Source organism: Mus pahari, chromosome 15 (assembly GCF_900095145.1).
Source record: "Mus pahari chromosome 15, PAHARI_EIJ_v1.1, whole genome shotgun sequence".
NCBI lineage: Eukaryota > Metazoa > Chordata > Mammalia > Rodentia > Muridae > Mus > Mus pahari.
In genome coordinates, this window is record NC_034604.1 from 52,783,913 (window position 1) to 52,802,596 (window position 18,684).

At 39.8% G+C, this 18,684-nt stretch overlaps 1 protein-coding gene across 1 annotated transcript in view; it reads left to right on the forward strand.

Moving 5' to 3' along the window:
- Adamts19 (ADAM metallopeptidase with thrombospondin type 1 motif 19) overlaps nucleotides 1-18,684 on the forward strand; it is a 196,553-nt gene that overhangs the window by 23,102 nt on the left and 154,767 nt on the right. The window lies entirely within an intron of this gene.

Genomic DNA, 18,684 nt, shown 5'->3' on the forward strand with positions numbered 1-18,684 from the left:
TTTCTTTCTTCTTTCTTCCTTCCTTCCTTCCTTCCTTCCTTTCTTTCTTTCTTTCTTTCTTTCTTTCTTTCTTTCTTTCTTTCTTTCTTTCTTTCAGATTTATTATTTATTATATGTAAGTACACTGTAGCTGTCTTCAGACACTCCAGAAGAAGGCATCAGATCTCATTAAGGATGGTTGTGAGCCACCATGTGGTTGCTGGGATTTGAACTTAGGACCTTCGGAAGAACAGTCAGGGCTCTTAACTGCTGAGCCATCTCTCCAGCCCCCGTGGGTTGCTTTTCAATGCAGCTGCTAGACCCCTGAATATACACATACTTGTTTAAGGTTTAATGCAGTATTGTCCTTTAACATATTTATAGCATTACTCAGATAGCCAGCATTAATTTGCCACTTTAATATTTTATTTCCAAGGAAATGACTGTTAAGCAGCATCTGCTTGCTTCCCTGCTTTTTGGTCACGTTGATCTTTTTTTCTGCATTGTGAACCATTATAGTTACTTCTGTGTGAATTTCATATTTTGCAACTGGAAACTCTCCTATAGTCATTATATATGATTCAGATGTTTGTCCATTCTAACAAGTTGGTTTAAGGATGCTTTACTATAAAGAAGTTCATTAAGTTTACATTCCATTGTGGTTAAATTTCAAAATATGACCAATATAATGGTCTGTAGTGTGTCTTTAACAAGACCATTGTTTTTCGTGTTATAATCAAGTATTTTTTAATTAATAAATTTCAATAAAAGTCAAGTTATGGAATGATGCACAGATTTTGTTGCTCTCTATGTTAGATCAGAGATGGGCGTGCATATGCTTATAGAATTTTAATGTCCGTAATGAATCAGATCAAATAGATAAGAAGAATTAATTTAGAGATGTATAGGCATAAGGGTATCTGTTACAGAGATCTTTGATATTGTAAAAACTATTTTGCCAGTGAGTTGCTTGTGTGTTCATTTGTTTAAAAACAGAAATCGTGTTGCACAAGATATTTAAAGGATCAACACGATCACATTCTTACTCCCTACAGCCATGGTTTGAAAGTGGCTGTATTGTTTTTATTACCATCTGTTTTGCCTATAATGATACTGGATTGTTTTTAAAGTTTAAAGGCTACATGAAACTTTTATTATTTTAATAAATTCAACATATCACATAGATGTAATTATTTGGCAGCCAATAACGCAATCAGGGCATTGGGTTGACTTTTGTTTATAATTTATAATTTTGAAAAATTAATACATGGTTACTGCTTTGTGAAGCTTTCTGAAGGCGATCTTTCACCATCAAATTTCATTTGCATATTTTTTTTTGACAATGAACACAATAAGACAAAACAAGGACAATTTTGCTAAATGTATCAAAAGAATACATTAGTAGAACTACAACTCTGGAGTCAAAAGGTAAAATATTATGATTAGATATGATTAGATATGACTTCCCAAATGGCAATCATTCCTGGGGCTACCAGAGACATCTGAGACACTAGTTAATTTAACTTACAAAACTGCATATTATTATTTTTTATTGTTGTTTGAAATAATGACATTGTACCTGATCTTTAGAATTTTCCTTATTTTATTAACCATCCAAGACGGATTTCACACCCATTACGCTGTTTGTTCTCTCTGTTGTGAATCGTACATGTAATTTACTTCCTTAACTACTAGGGCCTTAGTGGTCCTCTTCCCGAAAAACTGGCTGTGATGTAATCTCATTGACAGCAAATGTTTTCTCACACTAGTTTGTGTTATTAGTTGAACCTCAAGTTTGTTTTAGTTTAAGAACGTGGAATCACCTTTGTCTTAACAGTGATCTTTTTTATAGTTACATATCGAAGATATTGACTATTCACAATGATAACAGTTAGATAGAATTCCAACTACTTATTTATCATTCTCCCTTCACTGTGTGTGTGTGTGTGTGTGTGTGTGTGTATGTGTGTGTGTGTGTGTGTGTGTGTGTGTGTGCGTGTGTGTGTGTGTGTGTGTGTGTGTTGCTTTTTGCTTGTAGAGGCCAGACTACAACTTTGAGTGTCTTTGTTTGGATGTGAGCCATCTTTTTTTGAAACAGGATCAAGTTCTTCACTGGAAATTCCTAAGTAGGGAAAGCTAGTTACCCAGTGGTCAACCTGACTCCTCCTCGTTTATTCGGTGCTGAGATAACAAATGGTCACCACCATGCTTTTAACACAAGTTCTGGGGATCAAACTCAGGTCTTTGTGCTTGCAAAACCAGCACTTTACCAACTGAGCCATCTCCCCATAACCTAATCTAGCTAATTAAATGAAGATTTATGGTCAACCAGAACAAAGATGAGAGATTTATAGAAGCACCTTTGCACTGTCTGTTACTTAATTTTAATTAATGCTAGATAAAAGATAAATGATTCTTTTGGATTTGTTTGTTTATTTTAGCTGCTGAGGATTGAACCCAGGACCTCACATATACTAGGCCACACTCTACCACTGAGCCACACTCTCATCATTAACACGATTCTCATTCAGTTTAGAAGTGTTACAAATAATCTACAGGTATTTCTTATTCATAAATATTAGAATCAGTATCCTAAGAAGTCTTACAATAATTGAGAATTTACCAAAATAAAGTGTCTGGAATTGTTTTAAGTAAAATGTTGGATAGAGCTAAATTGCCTCAACTTATTCTTCATTGTAACTAAGATAGAGGTTCCAGGTCACAAATATTATCTATTTTACAAGCAGCTCATGTAAATTCCATTCCTGTGTCCTCTTGATGGACTGCTGTTAAATATTTTATTTTTATAACATTTCACTTTCTTTTTAACCATAAAATACATTCATTAATATGGAAGTTACAAGATCTGTATATGTGAGTGATGAAAATTTTTGTTGGATACTTTCAAATTCTTTCATTCAAATTTTAATTTCCTTTGGTATTAAGGGATTGAATGACATGTGTAGGTAACATTTATTTATTTATTTATTTATTTATTTATTTATTTATTTATTCATTCATTTATAACACTGCAAGCAATTGCCCATATCATAGAATAGTTATTGTTCAAGATTTGTTTTCTTTTCTGCTCCATCCAGACTCATGACCTAAAAGGGAGCTGCATGCCAGTGATTTGGAATTATGAACAATATTACAGACCCCTCACCCCCATGAACTCTTGTTCAAGAGTCAAGAAGGCTTGTGTATCTAGGTACATAATTGATATTTGACATGACTGATAATGGGCTTATTATACATATATTTTGTACTTTTTTTTCCTATTTTTCAGTGTTACTGTTTAATTGCCTAGGTCCGTCTGACGTGGTCCAAAATGATATTGTGATTCTTATGTGATTAATTTTTGTTTGTTTGTTTTACATAGTGTGCATCTAAGTATCAATATATTATACTGTTTCTACTATCAAAATTTATTCCCAGTTAGTCTTTTTCACTTCAGGGAGGCCTAAAAGTTGTCAATACCAAACTGGCCCAACGGTTAACTTCTTGTCTGAATGTGGAAGCCTGTCTTTGCCTATAGTCTCACCTTTGTAACCTGGTTACCTAAGTGTCTTCCTTAAGTTTTTACTGCTGTGAACAGATACCATGACCAAGGCAAGTCTTATAAAGGACAACATTTAATTGGGGCTGGCTTACAGATTCAGAAGTTCAGTCCATTATCATCAAGGCAAGAGCAGGGCAACATCCAGGCAGGCATGATGTTAGAGGAGCTCAGAGTTCTACATCTCATGCCCAAGGCAAACAGGAGAAAACTGACTTCCATGCAGCTAGGATAGGGTCTTAAAGCCCACACCCACAGGGACATGCTTCCTCCAACAGGGCCACCCCTACTCTAACAAGGCCACACCTCCTAATAGTCCCATCCCATGGGCCAAGCATATACAAACATCACACTAAGTAATAAGAGTGAACCTCTTTTTGATAAATCTAGACATGTTCCCTGCAACATTTATAATGAGGAAACATACAGAGGGCAGATTTTTAAAAAAGGAATACAAAAAAAAAAAGTGCCTCATTTTAAGAGTTACTTTGTTCAAGAAGGGAAAGAAATCTATTTTGGGAATGGGTGGATGATTCACCCAGGTTGAACCAACACATTTTTTTTAATGTTTAAACATCTAACAAATAAAGGCTGATATTTATTAAATATTGGGGGTGGCTATGAGGTCCTCTTCTTACCCCATACTTGGTTTTGTTCTTTGGGTTGTTTGGTTTTAGTGTTAAAATCTTACTCTACAGGCCAGACTAGCATCAACCTCTTGGTGGTCTTCTTGTGAGTGGTTCTTAGAGTTTGAGTTTTTCTTTATGCTCCTATTTTGAGGTCTCCTGAACACAGGAGAGATGCTTTGTCCATTCATTGCCAGGTTTTAGGACTCAAACAAACAAGACTTGAGGTAGATTAAAGATCCAACAAAATGATGGGGGTGGCCAGAACAGGAAACCAGTTTCAGGCAGGAACGGTCACAGCCACTGGGCTGTGAGCACATTTGTCTTATGTCTGAGCCCTGCAAACGTCTAGGAGACAGAAACAGATGTGCTCTGAAAAGCAAGGACTGGAAGTATATTGGTCCAGTAGTAACCCTGATGAGGGTTGCTGCTATCCAGGAAGGGTCTAAACTGCTTCCGCATGGTGACAGTTAAAAAGGACAAGCACAGTTTTAGATATTTACCCATGATGCTGATGGATGACACCTTCTCAACATGGAATTTGGAGCCCAGCAGACCTCTAATGTCTTGCCTTGGTGCTTCCTTGCTTATAGATGTTTTACTGAAGGCATGGTGTATGAAAAATGCCCTGAATGGCTGAGTCGGAGCTTAGGATGTCTTGGGTTTCAGAGTGTATAACATATTATGTCAGTCATTGACGTCTATGATTTCCTAAGGCTGCATGTAAAAATCAGCATGCTGCATTAGCACCTTTAGCCTATGCAGTCTCCGATGACATGTGTATAAGCAAATAAAGAAATACTAGGTGACAAAAGGCATTCAGTTATGCTTGGTTATGAAAACACTCATATGGAAAAGAACTCTGTCTGCTCAAGGTTTATCTCCCTCACACAGTAAACATACCATTGTTGTAATTTGTTAATGCAAGTCAGAATTGAGATGGGAGGGGATTATTCAAGAATCTGAAATGCAAAAAACTGCCAGTTACCTCATTTTGCTGATATATTGCAAATGAGAAAGGGACTTAATATCTACAAACATAAACTTTTATTATTAAAGATACTTTAGATTTTTTTTTTTTTGAGGTGAAATAATTCAGAAAGTTTTCCTTACCGTGGGTCCTGCTGCACTTCCTACCTTTAGCATACTAATCAGTGCATAGGGCATGCTTGGTAAATGCTGTTAAATAAGTGACTTACTCATTTGACCTTAAATTGACTCCTCAGAAGACATTGCAGCACTTTTCCATTCTCTGAGTACTGATGCTATGGTCCTAAATAGTTTGCTTCACTAATCTTGTTTCCATGGTAAAACGAATCCGCATCTTCTCTCTTGGGGTATGTAGGAGGTTGGCAACATCTCTGTCAATTGTGAGGTCACCAGTAAGACCTGGCAGTGATGTGTGCTTCTCTAACTGCAGCTGTGCAGCTTTCTCAGCGGTCTCATTGAGCTCCACTTACAAGGCAGAACTGGGCTGGGATTCCATGAGATAAGCCTCACCGGGGTTCATCACCATGGTGAGCGGCTCCCCAAATTGTCCAGTGACGAACATTTAACCACGAGGTGCATCGCTGAACACACCACCTCATTAAATGCTAGGATGGGCGGGGACTTGGAAGCATCGTTTTCTTTGTTTTTTTATGAAATGTTATAGGTCAAGGAAAGTCAGTTAATAAATCCGGACTCTCCTTCTGACCCCACGGTATGGAACGTGTAGATTTTCTCATTTGCAAACAGCATCAGCTGAAAATCCCCTCATGTTGAGAGTGGCTTTGGGCAACCCTGAGGAGGAAGGCGTAGGAATGTCCCTTAATTTAGATTCTGCTGCTGATTTGAACAACAGCACCCAGCACATATGATCACCGTGCCTAGCGCTTCTGACTTTTTCTGACAAGGACAACAGCTTCCTTCGACTAACTGAAACAGGGCTCATTTTTTAGATTTTTTTTTTAAAAAAGATATCTCTAGAAAGAGAATTTTTTAAAGACTTATTTATTTAATTTAAATGAGTACATTGTCACTGTCTTCAGACACACCAGAAGAGGGCATTGGATCTTATTACAGATAGTTGTAAGCCATGTGGTTGCTGGGAATTGAACTCAGGACCTTTAGAAGAACAGTCAGTGCTCTTAACCGCTGAGCCACCCCTCTAGCCCCAAAGAGAATGTTTTAAAAGATGTATGCAAACTACTCTTTTCTATCAGTCTTAGCCTTTCTTGCCTTCTGTCTGTTTCTGGCTCCCTTTCCATTTCCCAGTCATAAGGTTCTGTGTTTGATTCTAAATCTTCTCTGTTTTGTCCCAGCCATGTTGTCCCCTCTAGAAGGCATCACTTATTTCTATGGCTTGACAGTTTATCTCCCACAACTTTTTTTTTCCAGCTTAAGAACCTCCATTGAGCTTTATGTGTCTGTCTACTTGAATTCTGTATGTGAAGTCTTACAGATGTGTCAAGCCTCGTTACACTCTCCCTGGAGAAACCATTGCTCTCTACGCCCATTGCTCAGTTCAGCACTGAGGTCAGGCTTTGATGTCCTAGTTACAGACCCCCATGTCCTTTTCTTTCCACACATCAGCCACACACTACCAGGTCACCCTTAATCATTCTGTGACCCGGTTCCCTTCTGGTTCAGCATCAAATCAATGACAAATTTGGGCGATGGCCCTCCGGTTTGGCTGAGGGGTCCAAGATAAACCTGAAGCGTGTTGAATTTTCTCCACATCTTTAAGTCTGGCCGTGATGATCTTGCACCTGGTCTACTGGGACAGATTTCAAGTCGGTCCGCCTCATTCAGCTTCCATCTCCATTAAGTACATTTTCCGAGAGAGAGAGAGAGAGAGAGAGAGAGAGAGAGAGAGAGAGAGAGAGAGAGAGAGAGAACAAGGACTTTTTTGAGGGGATGAGGTTATCTCAGGCTATGTAGCTAACTGTTTGCTTCCAGTTACCCTTCAAGTAAAACCGGAGTGTCTTCTTGCCCTAACTAAGGGGTGTCTGCGTCATGCTCCGACATCCCGGATATCTGGTTTCTGCTACTGTTGTGTGACTCCTGCCAATGGTGTGGTTGTCACATTTGCGAGTACTTTTTAAACTAAATCTTGCTGGTCTCTAGGTTTCCCTCGCTGCTGAGCTTTACCCTAAGACCACCATTGCTCACTGCTTTAAGGCCTGCAGTGCCTCCAGACAAGTCTCCTGCCTCTGTATTTTCCTGTCTCCATCCTTCTAAGGGTGTGTACACACCTGCGCCCTTCTACAAATACACAGGCACAAATAAAACTTAGACAAGTTATGTGCATACATATAAAAACCTTAAAAGTCAATACCTATTCTAAGCCTTTTTAAAAATTAAAAATTTCGTTTAGTGCACCTTTAGCGTATTTGCAGAATTACAGACCTATTACCATTACCTAATTTTAGAATGGTTTCCTGACCTCCCTCCCCCTCCCCACCTCACACAAAAGGAACTTCTTTCCTAGGCCCTGGTAAAGACAATCCACCTTGGGTTTCTGTAGAACTTCTGTAGATTTCTTTATCTAGACAAGTTGATTGAAACAGAACCATGTCTTAGGGTTGTTTTTTTTTTTTTTTTTTTTTGTGTGTGTGTGTGTGTGTGTGTGTGTGTGTGTGTGTGATTATTTCTTTTACTTAGAGTGTTTTCAAGATTTATTCATGTTGAAACTATAACAACACCTACTTCAGCATTGCTGAATCATATTGCAATATGTCAGTGGTTCTCAACCTGTGGGTTGTGAACCTTTCGGGGATTGAACAACTCTTTCCCAAGAGTCACATATCAGATAATTTTCATTTCAGATATTTACATCACAGTTCATAGCAGAGGCAAAAACCACAGTTATGAAGTGGCAATGAAAATAATTTTATGGTTAGGAGTCACCAGTGCCCTAACGAGTCATAGCATTAAGAAGGTTGAGAATCACTGCGTTATGTAAGCATATACTTTGTCTTCCCACTCATCTCTTGATAGACATTTGTATTGTTTTAATCTTTGTGATATTTCTAAACCAGTAGAGCTATGACTATCAATGATCATGAGGTTTAATATGGAGGTTTTTATTTGTCTTGGGTTCAGACTTAGGGATAAAACTGCTAGGTCTGAAGATGACTCCCCAGAAAACATTTTAAAGAAATGAACAAATGGTTTTCTAAAGCAGCATTTCATAGGCCTGCCAGCAGCCTTACACTCTTCCTTCTTTTGTGTCCCCTTTTTACTGGAAATACATTTTCCCCTCACATATACCGTAATTACAGTTTCCTCTTCCTGTCCTCCCCCAGTTGCTTCCCACTTCCCCTCCCATCTCCATAGCAGTCCCGTTCTTTTTTCACATTAAAAACAAACAGCCATCTAAGGGAGATAATAATAAAATATGATACGATAACACAAAACAGATAACAGATCAGAATTGAACAAAACAAACGGATGTATGAAACAGAGACCCACTCAGTCACATGCTCAGGAATCCCATAAAAATAATATGTCTATGTATAGCACGCACACGCACACGCGCACGCGCACACGCACACGCAGACACAAACACACACACACACACACACACACACACACACACACACACACACACACACACGAAGGACCTTGCCCATGGTTCTTCATTCAGTCTTTCTGAGTTCTTATGTGCAGTGATCATGCTGATTTAGAGAGGTGTATTTACTTGGTGTCCTGTATTCCCTCTTGCTCTCGCATTATTTCTTCCTCCTCTTCTCCAGGAGTCTCTGATCCCTGACAGGAGGGATTTGATGGAGCCATTCTATTAGGGCGGAGTGCTCACTCTCTGTACAATGTCCAGCTGTGGTGTGGGTCTCTGTGTTTGTTCCCACATGCTTCGGGAGGAAGCTTCTCGGATGACGGCTGAGCAAGGCACTGACCTGTGAGCATAGCAGAATGGCAGTAAGAGTCATTTTATTGACACATTTGCTATTTTAGTAGAAGGGTACTATTTCGTTTGACCCTAGCTTCCAGGGCTATCTAATCTCTGGTCTTTGGGTTCTGTGGTGGTTGGGATAAGAATGTCCCTCACAGGCTCGTCGATTTGAATGTTTGATCACTAGGGAGTGGTGCTACTTGCGAGAGATTTAGAACTTTGGCCTCTTTAGAATAGGTGTGAACATGTCTGAGGTTGAAAGGTCATATGATACTGGCAGTAGGCTTTGAGGCCTAAGATGCTCAAACCAGGCCCAATGTCTTTCTGCCTGTCTGTCTCTCTGCCTGTCTCTGTCTGTCTCTGTCTGTGTCTGTCTCTGACTCTCTGTTTCTGTCTCTCTCTGTCTCTCTCTGTCTGCTTGTGTCTGTGTCTGTCTCTCTGTCTGTCTCTCTCTGTCTCTGTCTCTCTGTCTCTCCCTTGCCTGTGGATTTGGATGTAGAACCATCAGCTACCTCTCTAGCACCATTCTGCCTGCATGCCACCTTCCTTCCAGACATGCTTCCCACCACAGCAGTAATGGACTAACCCTCTGACCCTGGAAGCCAGCCCCAGTGAAATGATTTCCTCTCTTAAGTGTTGCCATTGTCATGATGTTTCTTCAAATCACTAGAACATTGACCAGGCTTGATTGATCACACCTCATGAGCTGGGCCTTAAGGCAAATCACATATTGGTTGGTTATGCCTACAGCTCTGAGCCACCATTGCCCTAGCATATTTTGCCGGAAGGTTGGTGTTCACATTTCTCCTGTGGAAGTATGCAGAGTAACTCCGTGCCGGAAATGCTAGAACATAGAGGTGAGGTCTCTCTATGCATCGGTTTGGCACCTCTGTGTTCAATGAGTTGTCTAGGTGGTGTCTTCAGCAATGGGGCCTAGGTGTCAGTTTGTGGAGAGCAAGCTATCATCTTGGCAACAGCTTGCGTTGTTTGGGGGTTCCCATGGGAACCCTTTGGCCAATAATTCAATTAGGTGCATTGAAAAAGTACTACCCTAGCCCTGTTGCATCCTGGATTTCTAGTTCAGGAGCAATTTCCTTCCTTTTAGTACTCACGTCTGTATAGCTATAGCTATACTACTTATTGTCTCTCGTGTTTAAATATGTTCTTATGTGGCATGTAGTCAGCAGCCATGGGCATGTTATAATGTTAAAGTGCTTGCTTTTGGGAGCATGTACACTGACTCTGTTTGTGTCTTCCAGCATCCTATGTCACCTCGCTATCTAACAGGCTTCTGTTAGAAGCTGTCTTTTCCTCCACTTACACTCTTTTTTCTCCCATATAATTGGTTATTCTTTTACAATAGATCGTCCATGAAATGCTGTTTCCTTAGGAAGGCTTTATTTGGCTACTCTCTCCTGCCCTTTATCACCTTGTTTGTTTCGGTTATGGTACTTTCTACAATGCGTCGTTTTGAAAGTATATTTATGTGAATCCATGATTAGAATGTCAGATTTGTGAAGATATGGATCAATGTGTTTTCATCATAGGACCCATAGGTCTTGTACACTATTTGCTGTATACCGGCCCTCCAAGAAGATCACTCATAAAGAGTGCTGGACAGCTATCAGGAAGATACAGGGGACAGAACAGAACACAGTGCCTTTTTCTAGACTGGTTATAAACCAAGGGTTTAAAACTTCAGTTCATCCCCATTAGCATACATTTTTCTCAAATTTAGTCATTCCATAGACAACTCACATGATTTATTAAAATAACTATAAGCAATGAACTTATAATAAAAATGAGTGGATGCAAGTATATAATGATCAATCTCGTTATGTAATATAAACAAATAGCAAATGGAGTCACTAATCCCAGGCATGTAAGCTTTGACATTTTGGAGAACATCTTAGGCCAAGCAGTTTATTTTCTCCTATATCCACAGAACCTATCAATTCCATTTGCTTCATTTGTTTCTTCAACACAGAGGCCAGAACACAGCTATTTGTCATTGGACACATGCTTGAGCATGTGTGTGTGTGTGTGTGTGTGTGTGTTTATGTTACTGGTGCTTGTACATATTTGTGCTCATATATATGGAGGCCAGAGTACAGCCTTGGGTGTCATTTCTCAGAAGCTATCAAGTTTATTTTTTTGAGAAATTACTGTTTCTCACTTGCACCAGAACACCAGAACTCACCAGATAGTTGAATTTTCTCAGCAAGGTATCCCCATGGATGTGCCTGTCCCGGCTCAGCCCACCCTCCACCACAGCACCGTGATTACGCATGTGTGCCCGCCACCGAGGTTCACTTCATCGCATTGAGTCTAGAGACCGAACTCAGGCAAGCAAGCATGTAGCTGAACCTTCTCCTCAGCCCCAAGGAAAGACAGTTTCAATCTGGTTTAAAATTCTCTTCTCTAGCGCACATCTGAGGAGACTTCAGGGAAAAACAAAGCATAGTGGTTTATAAGAAAATGGACAGGGAGTGCATGTTTTCCGCTGTTAGAAGAGGAATCTGTTCTGGTGTAGCATGTAAATAAAATATGACTGCGTTGAAAGAACACAAACACAAGAAGCTAGCATGAGGCCTCCTGCAGTGAAGTCTGTAACCTTGTCCAAGAAAAGATAGAGAAGATAGAAACCAAAGGGCTTTGTTTTTAAATGCAAACCCACATATGTGCTCCAGCTCTGGAGGGGCCCTAGGCTTCATTCTAAGCACTTTTGCCTTTGCATCACACTTCCAACTCTAATGACATTGTGTTTCCTCACAGATGCCCCTTCAAATCTGTGCCCATCTAGGACCTTGCCTAGAATGCCCCTTTAGCTCCTTCCCAAACCCTGGCAGAGCTGTCTGCTCTTCCCTCATCCACAGGACCATCCCCGTATCAATTTTTAACCCTTGTGTAGCTCTACCTGTGTCCATGTTAGACATATATAATTTCTCACTGCTGTTTGGCTCTTGTATCTTAGCAATATACAACCTCTTTCTGGTTTTCCTTATTCTGATATGTTTTGAGGTTGCCTTAGGTTTTAAGCTCCTCTATAAAGTATTTAAATTAGATACTCTTTCATTGGCCACTTGTGGGTTTAGGTAGGTCTCCTTCATAGAAAAAGTCTTCAGTCCCTGAGGCTCTGCCACTTGTCCTTAGAGACAGGTCTTTGTCCTATGTAATCATTTCTTCTATCTTAAGCTTTGCTCCTTAGGTGTCTGTCTAGGAAACTCTTAGGCTATATTTCCAGTTTTGTTTGATAATCGTAGAATAAAACACAGACAGTGTCAAGGGGTAGGTGGTTGTAATGCAGTTACACAATTATTCCACAAGTTGGGTTTTTGATTCAGATAAACAGTCCCTTCTTTCCCCCCTTCTTGATATGGAATAATGAGCCTTTGAAGCCTTATTCATAGTGGACTAAACTAGACCTCTCCTTGTGCAAGGCTGGCACTAGGAAGATTTTACTGAGCAAGGGGTCAAGTGGCTGAGTCGATAATGAAGCCAACATGCATTGGAGGAGATAAGTGACTATTCATCATTTTAAAAACACACAGGAAGGTTGTTTAATGCTATTCCAAAACAAGCCTTTAACTGTGAACATGGAAGCAGAGTGAGAGCCAAGGCTGTATGAATTTGTCTAAACCTACATCATGTCCCATGATGCATTTGTATGTACATCTAAAAGTATATAGGTGGGCATGTATATGTATGTTAATTGACTAGAAACAAGTCTGTACTCTCATATATAACATTTATATGTTTGATTTGGGGACGGTTTCTTTCTTTAACCGCATAAAATGTCCAGTGATTTCAAACTTCTATTGTTATGTTCAGAAGACTTAAACAAAATGACCAGAACAGAGACTGAAAGACAAACTGAAAGCTTAAAAGCATTGTCCCAGCTCCTCCATGGGGACATCATTGCGTACCTAGGACTGACAGAGTCTGGTGATGAAACCCTGAGTTTTCTTGGATAGCCAGTGTGCCTTTGGCACCAAGGAGTCCAGCCACACAAAACCACTCAAGATAAAGTTCAGAGCCCTCAGCAAAATATGTTTCTTCTCTGTGTTGTGAGGGATAAGTTCTGGCCTTGTGTTGATAGCAGAGTTTGGATGTCTACCATCTGTGGGGTACTGTGCCTGACATCCAAATCCTCAGTGCAGAATTTTTTAAAGATGAGGATTATTTGAAATAACAATCACATGGCAAGCTCAGCTCTCTGCACATGGTCTCCCAAAGGCCATAAGCACTTGGGGCCAGACAGTCTTTGGTTTGAATCCTGTCGTCACCACGGGCTGGTTTGTAATCCTAGGACGCAGTAAATCTTTTGGAAACTCACTTTTTTTTTTTTTTTTTTTTTTTTTGCAACTATAAAACTAGTGAACTATCAAGTGTGTTCCAAGATCAGTGAGCAGATTAAGTGAAGTAATACATATAAAGTACTTGCCATATAATAATTCTCTCTTTTTGTCAATGTTTAAAAAATAAACACGTACGTTTTTTAAGAAAAAGAACCATGTAAGAGACTGCATATGGTTTTAGCATGCATGTGCTGATGAGATATTTTGTCAGTGACAATAATCTTCTCATTTGAGAAGAGGGAATGTTAGTTGAAGAGTTACCTCTATCATACTGGCTATTGGGCACGTCTATGTGGCTTTTTGTTTGTGTGTTTGTTTGTTTAATGATTGTTGCAGGAGAGCCCAGGGCATTGTGGGTGGCACTACTCTTTGGCAGTTGGTCATGAGAGGTAGAAGAAAGCATGGTCTCTGCTTTAGTTCTTGCCTCCAGATTCCTGTCCTGGTTGAATTCCTGTGTGACTTCCCTGACTTCCCTCGCCGAAGGACTGTGATGGAGACCTGTAAGCCAAATAAACCCTTTTCTCCTCTTGGCTTGGTTTGGTCAATATTTGATCACAGCACCAGAAAGTAACTGGAACAAGGGGTAAATAGAAAGTAGATGGAGCCATGAGAAGAGATATGCACTCTGAGAAGTGTTAGTTCAGTTCAGAGAGAAGGATGATTCACAGAGTGAGATCATGGAAATGAAAGACGAGGAAAACAGATTTAACAGGAAACAAGATGCCTGGGGTGGAGTGCTGGAATGGTCTCTCTATGAGGGCTTATCTAAGCAGAGTTATAAAGGCAGAGAACACGTACTGATCAAAGATTAGCTTTGGAATGAGGACCAAGGCCTGTTTAACACATACTTGGTACATCAACTGGCATTATCAATATGCCCATGTTGTTCATGCAGCCATATTGTTGAGGGTCCCTGTCAGCCCCTTCCTTTCAGTGTTTAGGAGACACGGTCTAACAGCATGCATCCTGAGCCTTTGCCTCTTAAAATATGTTCTCCCCTTCTGTGACTTTATCTGGACCTTAAGTGTGAGGGCTGCATTTCAGATGTCTTATTTGGGGGTTGAACACATCACTGCCACTTGTCCTTTGAATCTTGGCCACCCTGTTAGTTATCTTTGTCCATAGCTCCATCTGTTCCATAAAGAATCTTGCCATGTCTAGACAAAGGATCAATGGATGCTGGGATAGGGCCAATCAGTTTCCTTCAGGGGTAAGTGTCTGGGTAAGTTGTCTGACCCCAAGTGGTCTATCCTGGACATATGTGCCTATGTGCATCGCTGAACAGACTCCCAAGGTTGCATCCATATGTGCTTGTATAGATATAGATTAACTTGTAATGATAATAAAGAGGAGACCAGGACTCTGGGGGAGGGGAGGGTGAGCCATGGGAAGAATTGGGGTTGGGTTAGTGAGGGATGTAGAGTGCTCGTGTATGAAGTTCACACAAAAAAATAAAATTAAAAGTACTGGGACAACAGAAGTGTGAAAGTGAACAGTTTGTAGTATTGGGAAGTTCTGGCTTATTGTTGTAACAATCCCTTGGTCACTACTTACAGAGGTGGTGTTGACCTTGGAAGTATGGGTGAAGATAGAAAAGTCAGTAAAATAAAAAAGTTTTCCAGAGAATAAATTTAGAATGATGTTTAGAACTGAAATTTATTTTGGAAATCTGGAGCCTTAGATGCTGGTCCCGGCGATGCGAATTTTAAGCAAGCCATGCAACATTTCCAAGGTGCCATGTTCTTTGATTTTTAAGCCGTCGGTAATTCCCAGCTGATCGCTGAGTGTCTCTCTATTATTATACTTTTATGATTCTCTTTGAAACTTCTTGGCTGTGAAAGAAAACAGAATGACTTTTATAGCCTGGTTGCTTGAAAAGTTTCCTCGAGATATTACTTGGACATATAAGGAAGGCGGCATTGGAAAAGCCCAGTGGAAGAAATGAAATCTGGATTTTCCCTAGATGAAGTAATAGGTGTACGAACACACAATATCGAGTCAGTATGTTCTGTTTTAGTCCAGAGGAGAGTAACAAATGGGGTTAAGAGCAGATTTCTCTGAGTTCTGATGCTGGAGTGGGCCTTCTGGTTGAAGGCAGGAGGCTACAACACAGTCCCTCTTCTCAGATCACCTCAGGCAACTCAGAGTAAACCAGGACAGTAACTACCTTAGACAGTACAGGAACAGAAAATGTGGAGTGCTGAAAGGCCATGGAAGGCAGTGGATACTTGTTGAAATGATAGGGTCTTCTTGATTTTGAAAAAATAATAGCTGTGCACAGAGCCAGAGATATCCTGGGAAGAACAAAATATCTGGCATATGTCAACATGTAATGATGCACTAATTGTTATCTGAAAACACTTCAGGGTAACGATTGTTCACACAGATAAGTGTGTTCATTATGGTGATGTGAGACCCGAGTAGTAAGAACAGAATGAGGGAGGCAGGTGATTCCTTGTACACAGTGACTTCTCATAGCTTCTCATTGTGTATCCGCATTAACACTTTTAAGTTTATTCTCTGAGTATATAAGGGAGATGCTGAAATGATCACGTCAGAAAGATCATTTTCTTATGATAGAAAAATAGCATGACTATGTGTGGGTCAGAATTATATTTCTGTACAGATTTATATATGGATAAGGAATACATGAAAACACTTCAGATTCTAATTATAGCAAAATACCATTTAAGCAGACTATAATTGTGGCTAAGCCATGTTTTGTACTCACATTTTAAGATATAATGCTTTGACAGCCATCAGAGATAAGCTGGGCACTCACCTCTCCCCTGAGCGCCACAGTCTGGACCCCAGCTCTACCAGCCTGCCTTCCTATGGAGGCCTGCCAGCCTCAGGAACATCTAACCAGGAGTCTAGCTTAACTGTCTCCTGAGAGGCTTCATCCATCAGCTGATGGAGGCAGAGGCAGAGCCCCACAGACACACACATTAGGTGGAGCTCAAGGAGTCTTGTGAACTAGTGAGGGGAAGGATTGAGAGAGCCAGAGGGGTCAAGGACTCCACAAGAAGACCCTCAGAGTCAACTATCCAGGGCTCATATGGGATCACTCTGAACCACCAACCCAAGAGCATGTGTGGGCTAGACCTTGGCCCTATACACGTATGTAGCAGATGTGCAGCTTGGTCTTCTTGTGGGTCCCCTAACAATTGGAACAGGGGACTGTCACTGACTCTGTTGCCTGCTTTTGGATCTCTTTCCCTAACTGGGCAGCTTTGTCTGGCCTCAGTGTAAGAGGATACACTTAATCCTTCTACTTGATGTGCCAGGGTGGGTTAGTATCCATGGGGAGGCCAGTAGTGATGGGGATGGAGTGTGAGTGTGGGACTGGGAGGGGGAATGAAGGTAGGAGGCTGCAATCAGGATGTAAAGTGAATAAATATATTTAACAAAATAAGAATTGAATTTCTAAACTCAATAAATTATTACACTTCTAAATATGCACATATAATGTATTATTTCTAAATATTTTTGTTATTTATTTCCAAATATTTTGTTATTTAAATATATGAGTTTAGGAGGCATGGATCTTACATCTTAGATGGTAAAAATGATATATAAGGTCTATTAGTTTCTTTCATACTCAATTATGTCGGATTCAATTATATCACATTGGTAGTTTAAATTTTGTCATTGGAGGAATATTTACACCACAGAAATCTGCATGCCTCATGGTTTGTTGTATTGTTTCGTTGATTTAATAGAGTCATGAAATTAACGCTAGTCTAGTTTGGTGTCTTTCACTTTCATCTCAAGTAATAATATAAATTAAAAATTAATCAAAATTCCTATTGGATTTATCCATGTTTGTTAATTATAAGAGCTCAACAAATACTGAAAAAAGTACTCTGTGAAAGTCAACGGTTGATAAGGAATTTATTGTATTGTGTGTTTTATTATTATTTGTAAGTTGTATCATACATACCATTCATAAAATTGGTAGATAATATTTCTTAAAATGAGATAATGTTTAACTTATTTTCTTACACGTGTGTATGTGAGCATGCATGTGCATATGCGCGCGCACACACACACACATGCACACACACACACACACACTTTTGTGGGTGGACTTAAATTTTGAAATGCATTTCCTCATTTCTCTCTCAATCAGGCACTTTTTTGACTTGTCACCTGTAATCTGTAACATATCCCTCATCTCCTCGTGCTTCACCTCAAGAGCAACAGCCTCAATGCATTATTATCCAAATCCTCTTTGTCTATACCCTTCGTATATCCTGAAATTATCACGACTTTATCTCATCATCCCCAACTCTTTTAATTCATATATATATATATATATATGTATAAAATTACTTCATATAATAGTTAAGAAAGGGTAAATCAAGCTAATTAGTGTTTGTAATTTGTATATTCTGTTCTATTCTTTAACTTAACGCAAACTCCCTTTGATTCATGAAATTTGCTAAAAACTGAATTTTCTTCTTTTTGAGGCCCATTAATGTTTACCGCATACACACCAAGTTTTCTTTATTCCTTCTTGTGTGGATGTATAGTTAGACTCACAGGTATAAACAATACTCCAATGAGCATAGGAGTACACATATCTCTCTGACTCATTTCATTTCCTTCATTCTCAATAGTGGGATTGCTAGAGCACATTTTACTGACATGCTCTCACAAAACCGTATGCTTACCATGTAATATGTAACTACTCCATGTTTGCCATAAAGTGTCAACAAATTCAACAGATTCACTGAAATTTCACCCAGAAATAAAGAAAAGTGCAAGGAGGAACCAAGGAAGAATGAGGAGGAGGCATGAAAGAGTGGGGCTAGCGAGTAGCCAGGAGAGAAGTGGCAAGGGAGGTTAAATCACCCATGGTGGGCAGACAGTGCCACACTGCTTCTGGGCCATGTACGTTTTTAGTGAGTTCTGCATGCTTAATAACATCTGTTCATCTCTTAAGGAGCTTCATATTCATTTGAACAAGTGGAACAGTTACACTTAATTCACTGAAGCAGCCATGTTTATACAGCAATGACCATTGGCCAGATTAATGTTCTAGATGTAATTAGAGTGGGCCTGTGGGTTGCCAGGAGCAGTATGGATATACCTGAATGGAGACCCATATCGGCACCAGCTTACAAAACAAGACCTGACCATAAGACACCAGCATAAAAGAAATAACAACTGATTTTCACATAAGCAATGTTCAACTGAAGAAAACCTGAAATTCTTTTTAAAAATGTGTTTTATTTTTGTGTGGGCTGTATATATATATATACA